Below are 26,099 nucleotides of genomic sequence, written 5' to 3' on the forward strand. Positions count from 1 at the left end.
ATCCATGTAAACTACGAAAAGCAAAGGCGAAAGATTACAGCCTTGTCTAACCCCTGTAAATACCATGAACCAAGAACTCATTCTACCATCAATTCTCACTGAAGCCCAATTGTCAACATAAATGCCTTTGATTGATTTTAATAATCTACCTTTAATTCCATAGTTCCCCAGTATAGCGAACATCTTTTCCCTCGGTACCCTGTCATATGCTTTCTCTAAATCTACGAAACAAACACAACTGCCTATTCCTCTCATAGCATTTTTCAATTACCTGGCGCATACTGAAAATCTGATCCTGACAGCCTCTCTGTGGTATGAAAACACTGGTTTTCATCCAACTTCCTCTCAACGACTGATCGCATGCTCCCTTCCAAGATGCCAGTGAATACTTTGCCTGGTATACTAATCAATGAGATACCTCGATAGCTGTTGCAATCCTTCCTGTTCTCTTGCTTACAGATAGGTGCAGTTACTGCTTTTGTCCAATCTGAAGGTACCTTACCAACACTCCATGCTAATTTTACTATTTTATGAAGCCATTTCTTCCCTGCCTTCCCACTATACTTCACCATTTCAGGTCTAATTTCATCTATTCCTGCTGTTTTATGACAATGGAGTTTATTTACCATCCTTTCCACTTCCTCAAACTTAATTTCACCAACATCATTTTCCTCCTCCCCATGAGCTTGGTTGTTCACAACACCACCAGGATGATTTCCTTTTACATTGAGAAGATGTTCAAAATATTCCCTCCACCTCTCCAGTGACTCCCTGGGATCTATTATGAGTTCACATGAATTACTCAAAACACTGTTCATTTCCTTTTTCCCTCACTTCCTAAGAGTCTTTATTACTGTCCAGAAAGGTTTCCCTGCTGCTTGACCTAGCCTTTCCAGATTATTACAAAAATCTTCCCACGACTTCTTTTTGGATCCAACAACTATTTGTTTTGCTCTGTTTCTTTCATCTACATACAAATTTCTGTCTGCCTTGGCCCTTGTTTGGAGCCATTTCTGATAAGCCCGCCTTTTTACGTTTACAAGCTGCTCTCACTTCATCATTCCACCAAGATGTTCGCCTTTTCCCATCTTTACACACAGTCGTTCCTAGGCATTCCCTTGCTGTTTCTACTACAGCATCCCTGTATGCCACCCACTCTCTTTCTACATCCTGAGCCTGCTTACTGTCCACTGTTCAAAACTTCTCACTAATCATATCCAAGTACTTCTGTCTAATTTCCTCGTCTTAGAGATTTTCTACCCTTATTCGTTTGCAGACAGATTTCACTTTCTCTACCCTAGGCCTAGAGATACTTAGTTCACTACAGATCAGATAGTGGTCTGTATCATCGAAAAATCCGTGGAAAACTCGTACGTTCCTAACAGCTTTCCTGAATTCGAAGTCTGTTAAGATATAGTCTATTATGGACCTGGTACCCCTAGCCTTCCATGTGTAGCAGTGAATAGCCTTATGCTTGAAGAATGTATTTGTAACAGCTAAACCCATACTAGCACAGAAGTCCAGCAAATGCTTCCCATTCCCATTAGCTTCCATATCTTCCCCACATTTACCAATCACCCTTTCGTATCCTTCAGTTCTATTCCCAACTCTCGCATTGAAATCGCCCATTAGCACTATTCTATCCTTGCTGTTGACCCTGACCATGATGTCACTCAATGCTTCATAAAACTTGTCAACTTCATCCTCATCTGCACCCCCACATGGTGAATACACAGAGACAATTCTAGTCCTAATTCCTCCAACTGACAAATCTACCCACATCATTCGCTCATTTACGTGCCTAACAGAAACTATGTTGTGCGCAATGGTATTCCTGAATAAAGAGCCCTACCCCAGACTCTGCCCTTCCCTTTCTAACACCCGTGAAGTACACTTTATAATCTATCTCTTCCTCGTTATCTCCCCTTACCCAAATATCACTTACTGCTAGCACATCCAGATGCATCCTCTTTGCTGACTCAATCAGTTCTACTTTCTTCCATAAGCCCCATTAATATTCATAGCTCCCCATCAAATTCCATTTCGTTCACCAAGTTGTTTCCAAGGAGTCCCTTGCCTGTCAAATGGGAGTGGGACTCTGTTACTCCCATAGGTCCGAGGCTTGCTTAAAATGTTCTGAGCTCGGTAAATTTTTATAGCTGTTGGAAATCCTCAATTATCATACAACTCCAACATTGTTTGGTGTAAAACACAATTTTTAAAGTAGTCCAAATTTCTAGTACATTTCTGAACTGTGAGATGTCTCCCAGTGATCTAACATTATTTCTGCCCCCAGAAAGAATACTGGAAATGCTATGCACAGTTGCATGGCAAACTTGAGCAGTCAGCCCCGGGTTTGAGAAAAATTTGTGTTCTTGCACACTTTGGTATTTGAAAACTTCCTTGCACGCTATAAATTATATTTCTTGCCTGACTAGGTAAAACTTTACAAGTAATACCACTATCAAGCATTCCACTGCTACTCTGCTAAGAGACATTATAAATACAATTATGAATATGAATATTCACAGCATGTCTTAAACTTCCACCACACTAAGCTGCCCACTTGTACTGTATATTGCAGAGAGGGCTTCCCCAGTGAGCCTAAGTATTTCAGCACCTTATTATCTTTCTCGCTCATATGGGAGAAGCAGATACTGAAATTATCACTCTAGTTTAAGCACAGATGGTATCGTCCAAATGTCTGGTCATAGAAACACAAGGTTAGGGCGGACAGCTTTTTAGCTGTCGCATAGCAACTGAATTTGAAACTATTTTCATGCTTGGAAAGAAATAAACATATCGAACACAGCAAGCCAGCATGTTCATTTATTTACCTAGAACTATTCCATCGGCAGGCATACGTGGGCAAGTAAATCTGGCTTCTCCCTCATGTTCGTAACTGCTCTGTGTTTAGTGTAGTAGTTGTGAGTTGTGATAGTCAACAGACTTGGGTTCGAACCTCTCTGCCAGAAGTTGCTGTGTGAAGTGGCGATGGTGCATTCAAAGTAAAGTGAAAAGTGAGACTCTTCAATCAAGATTACGGAAGGATCGCCCATTCCACGCAAATGCCAGCAAGCTGCAGGTCTGCTACAAGGATAAGCAACTTTAGTAAATAGCCACGAATTAGTGAAGTGCGGTCACTCAGTGTAAAGTATAATTTTTTGGGCATTTACTAATTGGGTAATCCTAGATAATTAGTCCAATAAAACATTGTTTTATTCGTAACAAAAGTGGTGTCAGAAGACAGAATAGAACCCACGTGTGACAAATCGTTGTAGTCAGTATGAATCAGTGGATCAGGTTTTGACTGCTGTTGGGAGCATTCCAGAACACCTGCGTACAGCGAGCACACACACATCTTTAGGCTTCCTCACGGTAATTTACTGCACACCAATTGAGACAGAAGCCACATGAAAATGGAGGCTGGGTTATATGCGCTTTTCGAGATGATGATGAAGATGGAAGAAGGTGGAAGAAGGAGCAAGATCAAGTAGGATCACCTTGAGTTAAACTACATTATCCAACCAGAAACAGGAACATTGAAAGATGAACTAGAAGAAAGAATAAACACAGTTGATGAGAAAATACACAAGGTTGACCAAACATTTTACACTATTTGCCAGGACCTGCAGAGAGAAGTTGCCCAGATACGTGGTAATCTACAAGACGGAACTTACGCGGAGGAGCCAATGTCTGTAGTACGGAGTTTGACCAAGGTGATGCCACCAATGTTTGACGGAAGGTGCCATGGAGTATGTACTCGTGGCAGTTCATGGTGGCCTGTTCAGCTAACTAGGGAGCAAAGAAGACAAAGCTACAGCCCTCATTGTTGCTCTGAGAGATGACACTCTGACTGTCCTATAGGCAATGTCACAAGGTGCTCGGAGCAACTACACCACACTATCAGCCTACACTGACACTTGATACAGAGAACAACAGGCCTACCATGCACAGCTTCGGACCAGGACTCTGAGGAATACAGAGACACTCCAAGATTTTGAGATGGGTGTCGCCTGTCCTGTGTACCTGGCCTACCCAGAAGCAACAGAAGAGTGCCTTGAACAGCTAGGTAGGCAGATTTTCATAGATGGACTATGCAAGCCAGAAACCCAACAGGTCTCACCCGCTCTCAGTGACACATTGGAGGTTGATGCTGCGAAGCAGATATTTAGACTACAAACTAGGGTACATTGCCTGGAAGAGGAAGAAACCCCATGGGCACAGGAGGATAAGTTCTTAATCGACTTTCTCGAAGCCTTAGAAAGATTCTATAAAGCCAAGCGGAACTAAGTGAACAAGGCAATGGAACAGCGCTCCAACCAGCAGATGTCCTGAGCACATGCCATCTGGTGGAACTGTGCTAAGAAGAGCCATGTAATTCAAAACGGCGAAGACCGTCAAAGGCTAAAGCCTCCAGCAAACATGAGAATGGCCGAGAAGCACACCAGTAAAGGAAACTATAATTAGCCAGACCTATGGAGTGAAGGTTGGCTCAGGACAGTCAAGTCCCAGCAGCCCAGGTCCTTGAACGGAGACTACAATCCAACAGTAACAGCCTGATGGTAGGCTGAAATGTTTTCAGGATAGGGCGGCGCACACTGATCGATACACGAGCAAGGAGAACAATCATCAAGCCAAAAGTTGTATGGCAGTGGAGAATTTGCCATTTACAGGTGAAGCATAGCATGGCTACTGCCACAGGAGAGTTGACACCTGATCATAGCGAGATGGTGGTGGAATTCTCTGCAGCGCAGAGAACACAGAAACATGGATTTTTCTGGCAGTCATCGTGCATGACATAATCACTGGACTCTACTTCCTGAATGAGCATAAAATCGTCCTGGGCACGAGCTCCAACGTGCTTAAGTATAGGGATGAAGAAATTGCTACGCGACTGGCGCGGGAAGGCATTGCTTTACCTCAGCTGAAGCTGCAACATTAACCTCACCATCCCAGCTAGGACTAAGCACTGGGCATGGATGGAGCTGCTGGTGATTTAATGGCCATTGTGGAGTCCGAGTATCAAAACATGCAAACGAAGGGACTACAGATCACCAAGATACTGATCAGCACCTCTCATAAGATTTATATTTGACTGTCCAATTTGAACGATTATGACATCGCCATCCACCAAAGCATAACACTGAGTTTGTAGGCATTTTATATGGATTGCCTGCAGTGAAACCATCAAATCTGATCGCCCACTGCAAGCAGACATACGAGTGGGAGTAGGGAGATTCATTCCAGATGGCCTGCAGAAGGTGAATCCAGCGACAACCTAGGACGTGGCAATGAGAGGGGCTAAAACACTACTGCTGGAGTATCAGGATGTCTTTTCACTGGATAGCAATGACTTTGGCAGGATGAAACTCTTCTAAAAACAGATTGATGTGGGTGTCAGCACGCTGATGAAGGCTCGTTTCTGATGAGTTCCACTCACAAAGTAACATGAAGTGGACCAGATGCTTGAAGAAATGAAGGAGCAGCAAGTAACAGAAACCTCAGAAAGGCCTAGGAGCTCCCCAGGTAATGTTGGTAAAGAAGAAGGACGGCTCTACTTGGTTCTGTACCAATTGCAGCAGAGTGTATAACGTCCCGAAGAAAGATAGCTACCTGCTACCCCGGATTGAAGACACTCCGGACACGGTATCAGGGTCAAGGTGGTTCTCTAGGATGGATCTGAAGAGTGGCTACCGGTAAGTGGAGATTCATCCTCAAGACCAAGGGAAGACAGCATTCTGGATTGGACATTGTCTGAAGGATTGTGCACTGCTATGGCTACTCTGGAGAGGCTGATGGAGACTATGCTGAGGACTACACTGGAAGACGGGCTTGATCTCTCCAGATGACGTCATCGTCCTGGGAAGCAACTTTGAGAACTTGAAGGATATTTTTGGAAAACTGAAAGCAGTCCAGCTAAAGTTGAGCATGAAGAAATGACAGCTCTTCAAGGCGGAAGTAGAATACCTCTGTCATACTGTCTCAGACGAAGGAGTCTAGCACATGTATTATAGATAAGAAAGGTTCCACCTTATCAATACAAGTTTTATTTATATAAGATCCTACTTATACCGGTTTCGACTTTTTATACAGTCATCCTCAGCTGTACATTAGGACCTTCACATAGTCAAAGTTGGTTAATATGCCTTGCCTAGTAGAAAAGTCATAATGGAATGTGTCCAACGTTCAAATTGGGCATGTTTCAAAGTAAAAGCTGGCTATATGTACAATCTAAAAATGAGTGTGGGTGTATCTTTTAGGCCTAAAATTCGTGTGGATTAACTTATTTTAAAAGTACAGGTACATAAACACTTTAAAATATATAGTACATATTAAAATCACATATTTAAAATATACAGTTCATGATAAAATCCATTATAATGACTAGGAACACTTCATTAAAATGAGTTCAACATCTTGCGTTTGTCGATTTTCTTATTTTTATCCAATATAAATGGAAAATGTCCGTGCTTGTATTCATAGGCGGTGCTCTCTTGGGGTTCTGCTATATGTTAGGTTTATCCACTAGTATGATTAGTAGATTCTTCAGTTATTGATAAGTCTAATGTGTAACCAGAGGTAGATATGTGCAGCTGTGATTGAATGTTGCCTTAAAGTATTAAAATACAGTATGCTTTTGTGCATAAGTGTCGATTGCAGAATGGTGGCTCTTTTCTCGTCTATAATTGCTGATGTATGTCATTGCTGTCGTGGTTGGGCAGATAAATCTAACGCAACCTAGCTTTAAAGTTTGCTGGGCCTACTACCGTCGATTTTTCAGAGTTTTTGCCAATGTCGCCAAACCGTTTCATAACCTTACGGAAAATGACCATCGATTTACCTGGAAAGACTAATGCCAGAAAGCTTCCGAACACCTGAAGCATGCCGTGTGTGGAGCACCGGTATTGGCATAACCCAGAGCTGGAGCGAAATTTGACACATGGACAACAGCGAATTTGGCATTGGGGGCATACTGTCTCAGGTCATGTACAATGAAGAGTGGGTAGTGGCATACTTCAGTAATGTCCTCTCTAAACTGGAAAGAAATAACTGCTAACTATCGTGAAGACTATCAAGCATTTCCGTAAGTATTACAAGTTATGAACTTCATATTTGGTCCATATTGTCAACCTTAATGGGCTTGCTAAATTACAGGAAAGTCCCACCTATACAAGTTCACAATGCTTATTTTATGTATTACAAGAACATGTTTTGTTTTTTGTAGAGAACATCAGCTCAATCATTGATAAAGTTATAATCAAGGTACCATTGTAGGCAAGATATCTACTAAGTTAAAATATTCTAAAAATTAAAAATACCCAGCCTTACCATAAGTACTGTCCCAACTTTTGAGGGTGGCTGTACTTCTGCCCGAATGAGAGAGCGGCTACAAAACCGGTATCTGAGGCGTGAGTCATTGTTGGTTGAGCTGCAGAAGTATACAGTTGTCAGTTTGAAGTTTTCAAGATGGAATGGGGGGAGTATGAGAATCGTGTGACCATGATACCGTTACACAAGGTAGGGCAATCACCAGGGGAGATTTTCAAAACCCTCCAGAAGCTGAATATTAGTAAGAAATTTGTTTACCGCACTATAAATCGATTTGTTGAGGTTGGAACTGTGAGAGTTTGCCCGCGGCAAGCAAAACCACACACAGTACGAACGCCAGAACTCATCAAAGCAGTGGCGGCTCGTGTGCGACAAAATCCGGTAAGGAGAAAGTCAGTGATGGCTCGTGAGTACAGATATCAAAAATGTCTATGTCTCGCACGTTAAGCATTGACCTGGGACTCCATGCTTACAAACGACGCAAAGGACATCTCCTGACAAATGAACTGAAGTGCCAGAGGCTCCTAAAATCAAAGCGCTTACTTAAGTGTTACGCGGCTAATGGTCATAGTCGAATCCTGTTTACGGATGAAAAGATTTTCAGTGTTGAGGAGACTTTCAACGCCCAAAATGGTAGGGTATGTGCCCATTCCTCTACAGAAGCTGGTGAAAAGGCTCCAAGGATCCAGAGTGGTCATCATCCCTCATCAGTCAAGGTGTGGTAGGGTGTGTGCTTCGAGGGCACAACAGAGCTCCATTTCTGTCAAAAGGGAGTCAAAACTTCAGCTAAAGTGTACCCGGAGACAGTGCTTGAGGAACTGGTCAAGAATCTCAACAACACCCTCTTCCATGGATGGAACTGGAGCTTCCAGCAGGACTCAGCCCCAGCGCACAAGGCACGGGCAACCCAGCAGTGGTTGGAGGCAAATGTTCCCGATTTCATTTCCACTTCAGATTGGCCGTCTGCAAGTCCAGATTCAAACCCTTTGGGCTACAAATTGTGGTCCAAGCTTCAGGAGATGGCTTGCAAGAAAAGACAATGCAATAATGAAAGCTTAAAGCAGTCTCTTCGGAAGGCAGTTGCAGAATTTCCAGTTGATGTGTTGTGTAATGTCACTGATGAGTGGCCACAAAGGCCTAAGGCCTGTGTGCGTGCAAATGGTGGCTATTTTGTATAATTATTTGTGGTTATGGTTCATAATGTACCTATGTAACACTTGTTATTAGGATATTAATATATCTCTAACCATTTTGTGTCAATTTACTTAAACGTTTGGGACAGTATTTATGGTAAGACTAGGTATATTAAAATACATTCACAAGTTTGTATCGTTTTAAAATAACATCTTATAAGATTAGAGACGTTCCATTATTCAAGGAACAAGTGGTATATGGTGTGAAGTGTAGTATGAATGAAGTTCTCTTCAGAACTATACACTTAGTTTAAAACTTGTACAGGCATTCAGTAAAATAAGTAGAGTTACTATAATATGCTCTATGTTATGTAATGACATTGAATTAAGCCAAAGGATACACACCATGTCAACTGTTAATGAATAACACTTGAACTGGGGCTTTTCTTGTAGTCGCAAATTAAGGCCGGACTGGTAATATATAATAATAATAATAATAATAATAATAATAATAATAATAATACGAATATAGTACTACAGAAGCCGTTGTTCACGTAAACGTAAATTACACCATGGTAAATTACATGAAAACTAACCAACCCATTTAAGGAAGCTCATTAGACTATCCCAAAATAAGTCAAATTAAATAAAAAAAGAAAAGCAGTAACAACGGTAATACTGAAGGAAGCACTAAGATTACAACACAGCATATCATTGCTGTAGCAAAGGAGAGGAGTGTGGCATGGCAAAAGTAAGTCAACGGACTGCAGCCATTTTGGACAAAAACCAAGGACAAACGAATGATTTCCAGAAACATTGCAGTAAATGCTGGAGTAGAGACAAAGGAGGACATCATTAATGTAAGTTCCAGGTGTCAAGTTCTTAAGTATTAAACAGAGATAAACAAATATTCTAAATATTTTAATATGACTTGATAGAATTTGATTACCATATGTTCCTTCAAGAATGATTCCATGTCATCCCTTGTTTAATAGTGTGTATTTTTATTCCTTGTTCAATAACTTTTTTATTTATTTATATTATACAGATATGTTGTAGTGTAATATTTATAATTAACTTGCGTGCTCGACAGACACAAAAGCTTTTTAAGTTACATTTAACTGAGTTGACACTGGAATGTACGGCTTCCTTCTTAAGAGCACGTGTCTGTGAAGACCATAGTAAAATAATGCAAAATCACTATATTTGATAACATAATTTGGTCAGATACACTTGTTCTAGGTAGACAAAAATTATGTGCAATCAATGAACATTTTAGATTGTTGTTATATTATTAGTTATTGGTTGAAGTTCATGGTTAACTTTTTATGAGAGTTTATTTCTTGCGATGTTTTTTCTCAGTGGTGGTGTTGACCGGTCCAGCTCCACCGGGGTGAAAATCTTTTCAGGAGACGCGGCGGCCGTGGCTGCACGAACCACGACGCTCCCACTCTTCGAACGCAATGTCACGTTCAGTTTTAGCAACCGACCCTCAGCAGGCGTGGCCCGGGAACGGAATCCATGGACCGCAATGTGCATTCGAAATGTCGATGTTCATGTATCCTGCAGTTCACATGTCGACGCGCAATTTGCTGCGTTCTTCATCGACCTACGAGCCGAGTGATCCACCGTTCAGGGTTGGTTTTTTTTTTTCGTTTTTTGATCCTTCTCTCCACGGTGAGTGGAGGGGAAGCAATCATTTTCATGGGTTTCTCGTCACAGAGCTAAGAAGTGTTTCGAGCATGGGCGTTGCGTTCATTTAAAACCTGTCCACCGGGCCGAAGCCGCGACGAGTCGCCTCGTGTTATCCCCGCTCCACTGAGCGAGGGAGGTAGGTACCCAATGCCGAACGTCTGCACCGTAGGAGACGCGGTCCGCGACACTCCCGCTGTCGGCGACGGGCGGGGCCGCCGCTTACAGAGTACGTACAGGACTCGCCTGAGCTCGCAACAGCGGGCTCGGCAGGAGTCGCGCTCCTCGAGGGAGCCTCGCTGGAGGAGAGGACCGCGCGGGGCCGTCCGACGACTCCTTCTCGAAATGTTTTTTGATAAAACAATTTCGATAATGACCCTTCCGCAGGTTCACCTATGGAAACCTTGTTACGACTTTTACTTCCTCTAAATAATCAAGTTTGGCCATCTTTCCAGACACATCGGAAACTGTGCAAAGCAGATCCCGTGCACCGGTCCGAAGACCTCACTAAATCATTCAATCGGTAGTAGCGACGGGCGGTGTGAATCAAGGGCAGGGACTTAATCAACACGAGCTTATGACTCGCACTTACTGGGAATTCCTCGTTCATGGGGAACAATTGCAAGCCCCAATCCCTAGCACGGAGGTTCAACGGGTCGCCCGGTCCTTTCGGACTAGGAGGACACGCTGATTCCTTCAGTGTAGCGCGTGTGCGGCCCAGAACATCTAAGGGCATCACAGATCTGTTATTGCTGAATCTCTAAGAAGATGTGTTGTCGCCGGTAGCACAAACGGATACCGGATGCGCCTATTTAGCAGGCTAGAGCCTCGTTCGTTATCGGAATTAACCAGACAAATCGCTCCACCAACTGAGAACGGCCATGCACCACCATCCACCGAATCAAGAAAGAGCTCTCAATCTGTCAATCCTTCCGGTGTCCGGGCGTGGTGAGGTTTCCTGTGTTGAGTCAAATTACGGTACGCTACTTGCTTTACGTCGCACCGACACAGATAGGTCTTATGGCGACGATGGGACAGGGAAAGGCTAGGAGTGGGAAGGAAGCGGCCGTGGCCTTAATTAAGGTACAGCCCCAGCATTTGCCTGGTGTGAAAATGGGAAACCATGGAAAACCATTTTCAGGGCTGCCGACAGTGGGGTTCAAACCTATTATCTCCCGAATACTGGATACTGGCCGCACTTAAGCGACTGCAGCTATCGAGCTCGGTTGAGTCAAATTAAGCCGCAGGCTCCACTCCTGGTGGTGCACTTCCATCAGTTCCTTTAAGTTTCAGCTTTGCAACCATACTTCCCCCGGAACCCAAAAGCTTTGGTTTCCCGGGAGCTGCCCGCCGAGTCATCGGAGGAACTTCAGCGGATTGCTAGCTGGCATTGTTTATGGTTAGAACTAGGGCGGTATCTGATCGCCTTCGAACCTCTAATTTTCGTTCTTGATTAATGAGAACATACTTGGCAAATGCAAGACGACAAAATCACTCCAAGCTGTCGAAAGGGTAAACGCGGAAACTACGTGTGTGATATTAATGATATTTTTACAGGTGCTACCCACAGCATGTAGCTACAAAGTAGACTACATTCTTTTGAATATTTTATGGCCTATTTTTCACAAATAAAGAGCTACATTCATGATTGTATTCTAGTTTTCAGATAATTGCACACTAAAGCTGTGTGCCAAATTTCAGTGGTCTATCATTAACAGTTACCAAGATAGTAAAATAAATATTCTAAAAAATACAATTTTCCAGGAGAGCCATTCAAAGTAAAAATTTACATTTGTGATCAACCCGTACAGTTTCAGTGCATTCCAGGGGCCTATTCCACGAACGAACTTTGCAACTTTTCACTTTGCACTTTGCACTTTTCAGTTCAGATTTTGTTCCACCATCACTTTTCAGATTTAGCTTGCAAAGTGAAAAGTGAAAAGTGAAAAGTTAGGAATCTTTTCACTTTACAAGCCTGTTATGTTCCACCATTGGTACAGAAATGCAAAGTGCAAAGAAATAAAGTGAAAAGTTTTCATAAATCTTGCAAAGAGATGATTCCCTTTTCATATGTTAATTAACAAGTACTCTACATTAGTTTCTCGGCGGAGAATTTGGTTTAGTGATACAAACACGTTACGACGTGAGCTTTTGTTAGCATCAAGTGAGGAACAGTGATGAAGAATCCAATAATAGAACGTACAAAAAAATTATTAATTTTCATAACCTCACTTCGACGTAATAACGCGAGTGATTTCGTATTACCCCAACACAGGCTAACTATATTATTGAAATGATCGGACATTTATTGAAACATGCAACAAAAAGAAGTAAATTCCTTTCCGAAAAAGAACAAATTCGTATATGCTTACATTGGTTAGTAAATGTTGCCCAGCTGCACGGTGTAGCAGCAACGCATGGGACATCAAAATCAATTATTTGCGAACTGTTACCAAAGTCGGAGATGTTATAGTAAATGTAATATTTCCTAACAGTACGTTGGCCTGATAATCCACATAATATAGCGACAGGATTTCTAATGAAGGTTGAATTTCCTTCTGTGTGTGGATGTGTTGACGGTACTCTCGTTGACATTGATGTGTGTCATCATTTGAGAGGTTATATTTAAAGTTGTCAAAAAAGTATGTCACGTTTCTCCTTGACAACTTCCAGCACAGCCAGCTTCTTGTAATAACCTTTCTTTCCCATGATAAAAACTTTAATGGTACGACAGTTATACCGCCAAGTTCGCCGCGAAAAGTAAAGCATTAAAATCAGAGTATTAGGCCTATAAACTTTGCTCATGGAATAAACTCGATCGGATCACTCATTCGCAAAGACTTTTCACTTTGCGAAGAAATTGAAAAGTACAACCTAGTTCATGGTGGAACAGAAAGACTTTGCACTTTGCAAGAATTGAAAAGTGAAAAGTGCAAAGTTGAAAAGTTGCAAAGTTCGTTTGTGGAACAGGCCCCTGCTCCATATTTCTCATTATTTAGGACACACTCATCATCGTGCTGTCTTTTCCTATCCCTCCTCTTGGCTCTGGCTTCTTTAGAGCTTTCAAATACAGCCCTCTCAGCATCAATTACTCTACGGTGATCAATTGCAGGTAATGCTGAGGTCATATTTTCCCCTGGAGACATTCCTAAAGATTCCAGTACTTTACGTCAGCATGCAGCACCTGCATTGAAGCAGTTAACTGCATCCAATACACCCTTTTTTAGAGTAAGAAGACCTACAAATACACTTTTTGGCACATGTTCCAAAATGCAATGATGGAAACTCTCATTAGGGTTCTGTGTTCGTCCATGTAAACATTTTTCCAAGAGTTTTTTGTCACCAAGATCTCCATAAATAGGTTTTATGGCTTCAATACCAGCATAAGGTAATGAATGTTTATGAGAATAATCTTTACCTTCAGCGTTTGCTTTCTGGTACTCACACCAGGAGTCTGGATCTGGAGGACATAACACATGTTGTGGGTGGTCATCAGCTGATGCTTTGTGAAGTAAACTAGCCCACACAGATTTTCTCATAGCTTCCAAATTACCCTGGTTTCTCCTTATAGCTAAGCCATAGTACAGTTGTAATAAGTCTACTTCTGTATCAGCGAGACGGCCTCGTCCAGTTATCAATTTCCCATCTGATAGTTTTACACCCTTTAGATCTTTTCGAAGTTTACCTGAATATTTTCTGTAACTTGAAACACCCACCACTTTTACACGATTTACAGACTACACTCTTATTTCGGAGTTTAGAAAGAGCACTCAACTACTACACAACCAGATACAATATGATTTAGGCCTATATCAACACTTTCACAAGTCTCTTCTATGTAACAAAGCTTTTTCTTTGTTGCACTTGTAGGTGTCCTAACCTCATGTGATACCACGTGAGGTGAAGAAATCCTACCTGGTTCATTGTTTCGTTTCTTAGTGAATCGATTGCCGTAACACGTCTACCGGTACCAAATGCCTTCTTACCCGCATTATTACAGACCAACAAACATTCACACACGCTAAATGGATCTGAATAACGATGAGATGTTTACAAATAGAGAATTTCATGCACGCTACTAGCTTCTGTTTACAACCTAGCACGTTGCAGCTGGCAGGTTTAAGAGCAATCAGTTCTTACGCAGGGCAGCCAATCGATAAAATACAACTTACCGCTTTCCGATATCTTTACTGGTGGAAATGTTGAAATGCTTTCATATGTTTGACATTTATAGGGGCGTGGCTAGTTAGTGCAGACATTTTTAAAAGCAACATTTAGGACAAAATATGCTTGCTGACATATGCAAACTATATATATTCTGAAAGAGAGAACTCCAAATAATAATAATAATAATACATGAAAATAAAAAAATCAATTTTTGAAAATAATTCACACACACATGCCCTTAAAGAGTTTTTTCTTTGCATTTTCCTTCTCTTCTGATACTTCCAAGTAAATTATTCCCAATCATTTTCTAAACCTTTCATTTCCGCTCCAATAAATACAAATTGCTAGTGTTAAAATTATTGACATGCTTTTATGCACTGTAAGACTGCTGCTTAATGCTTACACATCCAAACTGTACATCCTGCACTGTCAGGAGGTGGTGATAATTTCTATCAGTTGAAAGTTTTCCCTTACAACCCCTGGACATGACACAGACCACAAAATTTTAGATTAAATATTCCTTTAATATCTGGCCAGTTTATTATTTCCTAGTACAGATGGAAACACCCTCCTACCTTATTTTCAAATTTTATTCCACTTGTCCTCTTCAAATAAAACAAACAGGAACAAATATTGAAATGTTGCTATAAATATTGCAAGTCAAATTAAGGTATACATTTAGAGTGGCTCAAAAAAGAAATAACGCAAGGTATTGTGCAAGTTTCTCACAAGCACATCTGCGCGTGCAGGAGAAAATCAAGTACAGATACCACATTCCCCAAAACAGTTTGGCTGTATGGCTAACGTTATGAGATTATTCTGGGCAATGGAATGACACAAGATAAGGAATTCAAGCTCACATTAGCTCCGTTATCCCTAACTTGATTTGCGCTCAACTCCTATTTAATTTCTGCACCATGGGCAGCAATAGGAAGTGAGAACATAAAACAATCCAACACAAAAAAATAATTCTGTATTTTACATGATAAATATTTACAGCCACAATGAATTAATGTTTAACCACAACTCAAGGAGTGGTTATATGGGAACTCATGTAAATCAGGATCATCATATTTCCTCTCACACCATACCCGCTGAGAAGCATTGCCACTTCACATTTCATTATCACATACACTATTTTCACTTATATTGTACATGAATAAATTGTTGAATTCTGTAGCTGATTCAATTCCACTGTCCTCTGTTGTACAATATCAAAATCAGTGACAGAAGGCTAACACATGTTTACAAACAAGACATGTCAAATTCTCATAACCATTTAAGAACAGTCAATACTAAGCCCTCAGCACTGCCGCAAACTGCCATAAAGCGGGGAGAGTGTTCTCACGAGTTCCACAAGATGGCTCTACAAGACAAACACAGAATAGTTGCTGAAAGTTCAAGCTGTGTTCATAGAGATTCAGGTTCAATATCGGAGCAGATGTCTAATATTTCAATCAAATATCATCAATATGGACCAAAAATGATATTTATTACATGTAATATTTCAATGTCGAGTCCCCCTCAACAAAGGTGTGCAAAGGGTTAATCTTGTAAATTAGGAAATATACCAGGCATTTGTAAGCCATCCAGGTTCAGTAGTATGATGCACAGCAGGCCACTACGTACCTGTGCCAAGTGGCACAGACATCGATTGCTGTCCAGAATTCTTTTATTTAATTTGCACATTATAAGACAAATTTTACCACTCACCCGATCGAAGTGTTTACTAGTTACTGTATTTCTCCGAATCCAAGATGACCCACACTTTTTCATTCAAAAAATTAAACCAGGCTTACAAAGTGCTTTGTGAAATAATTTTATTTACAACAAATTTAAAATTTAATTTGAGAAATAAAATTAACACACACACAAGTACAGAGGTGCCAACTTTTGAAGTGGGTTATCAGTAATCCCATTTTTAATTCGCGCACCCTCCCCCCCTCCCCGGTCAAAACGTTTACGAGTCAAATCCAAAGCATCCCGTTTGCCCTTTCCTACAGCAAATCTATTCTCAAGTATATAATATTACACAATAAATTTTGCTCGTTACCTGTTAGTTCTGCAATAAAAAATTCTTTGTAGCTTGTTTCGCACCCAGCAGCTGCTTTTCAGTGTAGGTTTTCTTGAAACACACTTCCCCCTGAGATGACATTTTCGTCTTAAGAACCATAAGCGATTCCAGTGTAAATGTACTTAATGTAGGCCTGAATTCTGTCTGATTTTTCCTAACAACACTGAAAACTCTTTCTGTGGGAGAGTTACTGTGAGGTACACTTATTACTGCAAATACATTACTTAAGGTTTTATACTTAATTTGTCCACTTTCAGTTTTAAGCTCTGCAGTGTTGCCCCAGTTCACATCAATGTTAGGTCCATGTACAATATATTCAGGGGAAGTATCACACTGGTAAACTGCAAAATCCTCTTCAAGTTTGTCACGCTTACTTTCCTTGATCAAACTTGGGCATTTTCAAACAAAATATTCAAGAGATGAATGGGAAACCTTCATTCTGAGAGAGATGTCTACAACTTTGCCATGATGAAGAAATTCATCATTAAGGGGAAACTTCCTGATGTAACTGTAAGCCTGATATATAAAATTCTCTTACAGAATTATAAAACATCTCTTCATCACAGTCATTATCCTTCAAGCATGCCCTGACTTTTGGTCCAATTACCAAGTCCTCATTGGCTTTCTGGTATTTCCTCCTCTTGAATTCAACACTCAAAATGCAGGTAGATTCTGACTGAATAGAATACGGCTGAACAAATCTGACCAATAGGTCATATAAAAGACCAGTAAGTTTCCTCCTAAGATGATGTATGGCTGGAGCATCTTGTTGCAGAAATAAATTCACTGAGTTAAAACAGGAAGTGTACTCTGAAGAAAGTAGCAAAACACTTTTGTGTGTGGGTTTGTATGAAAGATTTTACAGTTTCAAACTGATTCGTGCTCTCATTTTTATGGTGGGTATCACTACAAAACATGAGTGCCAAGCTTCCCAATGCTCAAGTACTCTATTAATAGACTGAAGAGAGCCAACAGGTACTGACATATTTCAAAATTTTGTGACCCTCTGTGCCAGAAACAGCCTGATATACTTTCAACTCTTTTTGTTTTGTTTTGTTTTGCTACTCGTTTCACGTCGCACCAACACAGGTAGGTCTTTTTTTTTTTTGCTAGGGGCTTAACGTTGCACCGACACAGATAGGTCTTATGGCGACGATGGGATAGGAAAGGCCTAGGAGTTGTAAGGAAGCGGCCGTGGCCTTAATTAAGGTACAGCCCCAGCATTTGCCTGGTGTGAAAATGGGAAACCACGGAAAACCATCTTCAGGGCTACCGACAGCGGGGTTTGAACCCACTATCTCCCGGATGCAAGCTCACAGCTGCGCTCTCCTAACCGCATGGCCAACTTAGCTGGTTTTGAAAACTATCAAGATAGTAATAAAACTAAACTAAAAGTTCTCTACATTGACTGGTAAATGGGCTGCTGCTTTTTGTGCACAGATGTGTATGAGATGACATGAACAACCCGGGACATAAACAAAAGAATGCCTGTCCTTAACATATTTGGCAACACCTTTATTTTCCCCTATCATTGTGTATGCATTGTCAGATGGAAAAGAAACGCAACTTTCTCATGGAATGGCTAAAGAAGACAATTCACTATTAAAAACAGAAAATTCCCCTCACCTGTATTGCCAGTACTCTCTAACAATGACAATAGAAGAGTTGATATTTGGCCTCTCTGAGCATTAAAGAAAGAGACAACTACAGGATAAAGTTTGACTGCATTTGAATCCGTAATACCACCAGTAGCCAAAGAAAAAGGCGTTATTTGCAAAAGTTCACTTATTTTCTTTTTTGCCACAGATGCCGTGTATTCAAGTAAAGCAGAGGTTTTAGTTCTTGCACAACCATATTTCTGAGATATTTTAGAGTTGGGGACCATTGATCTAAATAAATTTCCAGCGTGGTCTGAAAATGATAATGGAATATTATGCTCCAAAAGAAATGATGACAGCTCGATAGCTGCAGTCACTTAAGTGCGGCCAATATCCAGTAATCGGGAGATTGTGGGTTCGAGCCCCACTGTTGGCAGTCCTGAAGATGGTTTTCCGTGGTTTCCCATTTTCACACCAGGCAAATGTCGGGGCTGTACCTTAATTAAGGCCACGACTGCTTCCTTCCAATTCCTAGGCCTTTCCTATCCCATCATCGCCATGTGTCGGTGCGATGTGATGTGATGTGAAGCAACTTGTAAAACAATAAAAAGTATGACAGATGAAAGTAAGCAGGCTGGCACAAGTGGGTGGAAGCAATGCCAGAATTCCGCTAAGGGGCCTGTGGTAGCCAAGCTAGGCTCCGAAATTAAGAGGCACTGGTACACCTTTTAGTGGCCTCTTACGAGAGGCAAGAGATACTGTGGGTGTTAATTCTGCTGCATCTACCCACAGGGGTACTTTTCTGCACAGTGTGATTATTTCAATTAATATTATTAAACACTGTACATCTAGCTTAAATTGACACATTTCTGCAGTGTGTTGATTTCAATGAATGTCCAGTTCCACAGTTAAATGGTTTAGTGTGCTGGCTTCGGTCCAAGGTGTCCCGGGGTTCGATTCCCGGTTGGGTTGGGGATTTTAACCTTCATTGGTGAATTCCGATGGTTCAGGATCTGGGGGTGTGTGCCATCTTCAGCATTAGAATTCGTGATAAGTAGGGCTCCATTCTCACAGACGCGTAGGTTCCCTATTAGGCATCTAACTGCAAGACCTGCACCAGGCACCTTCCAAGGCCACACACCATTTATTTACTTCTTTCAATGAAATGTATTATTAAATACTCTACATCTAGCTTACTCGGACGTGTTTCTGTACAGCATTCTGATTTTAATTATTATTAAATACTGGTACTATACATATAGCATATATTGAAGTTTTTCTGTACAGTATGCAGTTTACAATTAATGTTACTAAATACTCAACTGGTACAAAGAAAGTAACATTAGTTGCATCCCATTTACCTAATCTCCTAGCCTCACACAAAATATGTGCAAAAAACAAAGTCATCTCCGTACAGGCCATGAAGGCCCTTAGAAGGGTGGAAGGTAAAAGCTTCCACTGACCGTAACCTCAGCACTTGATGGGGTAGATTGGTTAGGTCTATGCCCAGACGCCTTTGCCCCCAGGAATTAACCTGGTACTCAATTTTGGTGTAGGCTAAGTGAACCTCAGGGCCATATGCACCTACGGAAATGGAAATTTCGTTTCTTAAATTTTATGACTTCCTGAAGGGGATTCAAACCCACGGCCTTCCGGGCCAACCGAGCACACCTTTAATGCTTCGGCCGGGCAGCCTCTACACAAAATATGGGCACCAATTAAAACGAAGGTATAAACAATATATTTTGTACAGTCAAGTGCTCCGAACACAATTTTTATAAAATTTGTGTATGTACGTAATTTAGACCAGTGGTTCCCAACCTGGGGGCGATTGCCCCCAAGTGGGCAATTTGGGTTATCAGGGGGTAAATAAGTGGGGGCGATTTGTTGGTGATGAATATTCAAAGGGGGGAAAAATTAAAATAGTACTGTACAGTAGAAGTTGCTGGGCAGCACGAGTCACTGGCTATTCTCAGTTGACAAGTTCACTGCACTTACCCCTCTCCACAGTCCCCACATGTTGTTGCTCTGTGCAGCCGACTGGTGACAACCCCCTCCCGCCATCAAACACACTTGCCATTGATCTACATTCGTCTTCAGTCTTAACTAGACTATGTGTGCCTCACCATCAGTTTTTGTGCGTGTCTTTTCTGTTTTTGTGCGTTTGTTTTGAAGTGTAGAAGTTCATACATAATGGATTCAAAAAAGTAGTAGTGCCATCAATACTCAGCTGAGTATTTAAAATTCGGTTTTATTGCGTCACCGCAAAATGCGCAGTTTCCACATTGTCTTTTGTGCGATAAAACATTGACTAGTAATGAAACCATGAAGCCTTCGTGAATGAAAGATCATCTATCAAGACTACACAGTGATAAAGTGAGTAAAGAACTTGTTATTTTCAACACCTCAAAGCTAAAGCTGATAAACAGCCTAATGTGAGTGAATTATTTTCAAAAAAACGAGCAACCGATCTTGACAAAGGTATTCTTGCTTCTTACGAGGTGTCTTTATTGATCGCTAAATGTGGTAAACCTCACACAATTGACGAACCTCTTGTTTTACCGGCTATCAAAAAAATTGTTGAAATCATGCTAGGCGAGGGCCCTAGTAATCAGATAAGTCAATCGGTTCCTTTGAGCAACAATACTGTTTCCAGGTGAATTGACGAAATGGCCACGGACGTTGAATCCAAACTCACCAATTTGTTGAAAAAAAGTAAATTTGCATTGCAGATTGATGAATTAACTGATTGATAACAAAGCAATTTTATTAGCTTATGTGAGGTTTATCAATGAACAAAAGGACATTACCAAGGAAATAGTGTTTGCTAGAACTTTGATTACTAATACAAAGGGATCGTCGATTTTTAAAGTGGTACAAGATTATATTGATGAAAAAAAGATTCCCCTAACAAACGTGAGCACTTGCGCAACAGACGGTGCTCCTGCTGCCATGACAGGTCGTCCCAGCTTAAGAAAAGAGTGCCAGAGGTCATCACTATTCACTGTGTCATTCATCGTCAACACTTGGCTGCAAAAAAATTGAGTGGTGTCTTGCATGAAACCCCATAACTGATTATTACTGTAGTCAACAATATCAAAGCTAATTCCCTCAATGACCATCTGTGGCGACAACTTTGCCATGAAAATGGTGAGGAATTCGAACGCTTGCTTCTATATAAGGCCGTGACGTGGCTTTCGAAAGGAAGCTGTTTGCGCCATTTCTTAGAATTATAATTATTTGACATGGTTACCGAGTTTCTCGACACGCCTGATACTATTTTCGGTGAGAATTAGAAGCAACGCAAGTTGGAACATGCGTACCTTACAAATATTTTTTTAAAATGAAGGAATCAATATAAGGCTTCAAGGAAACAAGATGAATCTTATCAAGGCCAAAGGAATTACACTGACTGACAGAGCAAATGCAACACCAAGGAGGAGTGGTTCGAAAGGGATGAAAGTTGGGGAAAAAACAGAGTCGGCACGGAAGAATAATTGATGTTTATTTCAAACCGATATGCAGGTTACACAATGCGCACAGCATCGACTCAGTAGGATGTAGGACCACTGCGAGCGGCGATGCACGCAGAAACACGTCGAGGTACAGAGTCAATAAGAGTGCGGATGGTGTCCTGAGGGATGGTTCTCCATTCTCTGTCAACCATTTGCCACAGTTGGTCGTCCGTACGAGGCTGGGGCAGAGTTTGCAAACGGCGTCCAATGAGATCCCACACGTGTTCGATTGGTGAGAGATCCGGAGAGTACGCTGGCCATGGAAGTATCTGTACACCTCGTAGAGCCTGTTGGGAGATGCGAGCAGTGTGTGGGCGGGCATTATCCTGCTGAAACAGAGCATTGGGCAGCCCCTGAAGGTACGGGAGTGCCACTGGCCGCAGCACATGCTGCACGTAGCGGTGGGCATTTAACGTGCCTTGAATACGCACTAGAGGTGACGTGGAATCATACGCAATAGCGCCCCAAACCATGATGCCGCGTTGTCTAGCGGTAGGGCGCTCCACAGTTACTGCCGGATTTGACCTTTCTCCACGCCGACGCCACACTCGTCTGCGGCGACTATCACTGACAGAACAGAAGCGTGACTCATCGGAGAACACGACGTTCCGCCATTCCCTCATCCAAGTCGCTCTAGCCCGGCACCATGCCAGGCGTGCACGTCTATGCTCTGGAGTCAATGGTAGTCTTCTGAGCGGACGCCGGGAGTGCAGGCCTCCTTCAACCAATCGACGGGAAATTGTTCTGGTCGATATTGGAACAGCCAGGGTGTCTTGCACATGCTGAAGAATGGCGGTTGACGTGGCGTGCGGGGCTGCCACCGCTTGGCGGCGGATGCGCCGATCCTCGCGTGCTGACGTCACTCGGGCTGCGCCTGGACCCCTCGCACGTGCCACATGTCCCTGCGCCAACCATCTTCGCCACAGGCGCTGCACCGTGGACACATCCCCATGGGTATCGGCTGCGATTTGACGAAGCGACCAACCTGCCCTTCTCAGCCCGATCACCATACCCCTCGTAAAGTCGTCTGTCTGCTGGAAATGCCTCCGTTGACGCCGGCCTGGCATTCTTAGCTATACACGTGTCCTGTGGCACACGACAACACGTTCTACAATGACTGTCGGCTGAGAAATCACGGTACGAAGTGGGCCATTCGCCAACGCCGTGTCCCATTTATCGTTCGCTACGTGCGCAGCACAGCGGCGCATTTCACATCATGAGCATACGTCAGTGACGTCAGTCTACCCTGCAATTGGCATAAAGTTCTGACCACTCCTTCTTGGTGTTGCATTTGCTCTGTCAGTCAGTGTATTTCATCATTCATTGCCAATTTTGATATTCACAAGGTAAATATTAGCTGTAAAGAGCTGATTCAGTTTCCGACCCGTAAAAAGTGTTTCAGTGTCAGATAACGAGACTCCTGAACTCCCAGGAGACAAAATCCTAATTTTTACTGATACCTTGACCAGTTAAAAACTGACATGGAATCAAGATTTGAAGATTTGACCAAGCAACAAATTCCGGGTTGGATTCTGGATCCATTCTCGTTTGAAGCTGTGGATAAGTTTGATAACTCTTTGCAGATGGAGTTTCTAGATCTGAAGTATGACAGTGAGGCGAGAATCATTTTCAAGCAGAGCTGTTAGGAGTTAGCCTGGGTGAAGTTTATGGACACTTATCCACTACTGTGGGGAAAACTGAACAACCTGTCATCTCGTACCCGTCAACATATTTAGCTGAAAAAAGATTTAGCTCTGTTGTCCAGCTCCTCAAAAAAGTCTGACTCTTTGACTGAATGGTTAACATACTGGCCTTCGGTTCAGAAGGTCCCGAGATTGATTCCCGGCCAGGTCAGGGATTTTAATCGTTTCTGATTAATTATTCTGGCTCAGGGACTGTGTGTATGTATCCGTCCCAACACTCCCATCAACATATTCAGACAATATACAAAACTACCAACCACCACAGAAACACGCAATAGCGATTGCATCCCTCCATATAGGGTTGGAGTCAGGAAGGGCACCCGGCTGTAAAATAGGGCCAAATCCACATGTGCGATGCAGTTCGCACCCGCGACCCGACAGGTCTGGGAAAAAGAGGTAGCAAAAGAAGTAGTAGTCCAGCTCCTCACAAAAATAAAATGGACATTTGCCTCTAAGGACACTTGCACCTGAACTTGACGAACATAAAGCCAGATATTCAAGCTTTAACTGAAATCCCCCAAGCAAAGGCAGCCATTGAAAAGTCAAAATAAAACAATAAGAAAATTTTCAAACTTTCATTTATTTTTTCAAATTTTAACTATCAACTTTCTCAATTTTTCCAGATTCCAATTTAAAAATGAAAGCATGTACTCCCGTTTTTAAAATGTACGTCAATGATCTTAGTTAATTATTTCACTTCTTTGTTCTTGTCTGTAAAAATGTACTGTACATTTTAATTTTTTCTATATTTTATTGAAGAGTGACCGAAAAAACTGCTTTGGTTGCTTTTATATATGGTCATAAAATTGTTTAAAACAATAAAACTGCTTTATTACATACACTTTGCTACATATCAAAATAAGGCATATAATGAAAATGAAAAGGGAGCAAGAGGTGTTAGTCAACAACCAGAAAGTGGAGATGGGGCCCTTGTGTTCTTTGGACACATACCTCACAATTTCATCTTCAGCTTCTGTAAAGCGTCCCTGTTGCAGACCACTGAATGCAATTTTTTTGTACAGTGCGCATTTATTAAGCCATCTATCTTTGGCTTCACGCTAACGCCATACACTGGCTTTAGTTATGCTGTATTTCCTTGTGACTGCACAATTATCCTTCATTTCCAGTGTTTAATAACCATTAACTTAAAATTGGCATCATAATATAGACGAGAAGCCGTTGAGAATTTGTCAGCAATACATGTTCATGTGTCTGTACAATATGATGATCACGAAAATATTTCTGCTGTCTATAAAACAGTTAGGTTTACTAAGCGTTAGGTACAGTAGACGCATTATAACTCTGTCAATGAGTAACCATGCTCTTTCTTAAAAGTCCAACGGCCGCATCCTTGCTATTCGAATTCAAATGACATTTCCTACACAGTTGGGGCTCACAAGTACTGTACATTATGGTCGATCTTGCAATTAGCTCAAGAGAGTACACCTAATGTTTCGATGCCATCCTGCGGATTTGAGAAACATTTTTTTAAGAGGCTAGTAGAATGTCATAGTCTTCACTATTTCCTGAGAAACAGTAACATTACACAGAGAAACTGTACAATCGACTGCTGCGGATAGCGATGTGTAATAAAGATGCGGACGTTGAACGTCGTGTTTTATGTGTGCAGGTGGGGGTGAGTGAAGGGAAGCAGCGTGATTACCATGGTAGCTGCCAGTGGTGTTAATTACTGTTACATCGCAAATGCAAGACAACCTGTGATATTTCACATGAAATTCTCAGGGGGAAAATGTCAGATTAGGAGAAATATGGTAAATAGCTCATAATAAATCATAGGGGGGGGGGGGGAGGGTAGCAGTCTTTTGGAAAATGGAAGGACAGCAGTCAGAATTACTGACTGATATGGCCTTGTAATAATATTTAACATGGCTTAGCTCTGTTGGTACTGCTACACAGCTGACAGGAACGGGAAACTACAGCTGTAACTAACTCCCAAGGATATGCAACTCACTCTTTATGAATAAATAATGTATTGATGATGCTTGTTGTATAAAGGCGTCTAACATCTAAGGTCATCGGCCCATGTACTGATGATGCCTTCCTCCAGGGTAAAATATTCTGAAGGTAAAATAGTCCCCCATTTGGATCTCCGGGTGGGGACTACACGGGAGCGGGCAATCATAAGGAAAATTAATATTAACATTCTCCGAGTCGGAAAGTGGAATGTTAGAAGTTTGATTCGTTATGGTGGGTTAGAGAATCTGAAGAGGGAATTGGATAGACTAAAATTAGTAGAAGTTGTAAGTGAAGTGAACTGGCTGGAAGAGCAGGATTTTTGGTCAAGCAACTACAGAATTATCAACACAAAATAAAACATAGGAAATGCAGGAGTTGGTTCAATATGGAACAAGAAAATAAGACAGCAGGTATGCATGTACCAGCATAGAGAATGAATTATTGTTGTCAAGATCGACACCAAGCCAATGCCCACCACAATAGTCCAGGTCCATATGCCTACTACTTCAGCAGATGATGAAGAAATCAAAAGAATATATCAAGGGATAGAAGATATAATACAATATGTAAAAGGAGATGAGAATCTATTGGGATGGAAGACTGGAATGCAGTGGTAAGCCAAGGAAAAGAAGGTAATGCTGTACGAGATCTTGGACTAGGACGAAAGAATGAAGGAGGAAGTCGGCTGGTTGAATTCTGCATTGATCATAATTTAGTTGTTGCAAATACTTTGTTCAAACACCACAAACAATGGCTGTATATATGGACAAGACCTGAAGTCACAGCAAGGTACCAATCAACTTCATTATGATCAGGCAGATATTCAGAAACTAGGTGTTGGATTGCAAGACATTCCCAGGAGGAGGACATGGACCCTGACCACAACTTGGTGGTCATGAAATGTCATC

At 41.7% G+C, this 26,099-nt stretch overlaps 1 protein-coding gene and 1 non-coding gene across 7 annotated transcripts in view; both read right to left on the bottom strand.

Moving 5' to 3' along the window:
* Positions 1–26,099, bottom strand: part of Tdg (Thymine DNA glycosylase) — a 538,298-nt gene that overhangs the window by 374,811 nt on the left and 137,388 nt on the right. The window lies entirely within an intron of this gene.
* LOC136865022 (5.8S ribosomal RNA) lies at positions 9,952–10,105 on the bottom strand. Its single transcript, XR_010859421.2, has one exon. It is a non-coding gene; the product is annotated as a 5.8S ribosomal RNA (ribosomal RNA).

Source organism: Anabrus simplex, chromosome 2 (assembly GCF_040414725.1).
Source record: "Anabrus simplex isolate iqAnaSimp1 chromosome 2, ASM4041472v1, whole genome shotgun sequence".
NCBI lineage: Eukaryota > Metazoa > Arthropoda > Insecta > Orthoptera > Tettigoniidae > Anabrus > Anabrus simplex.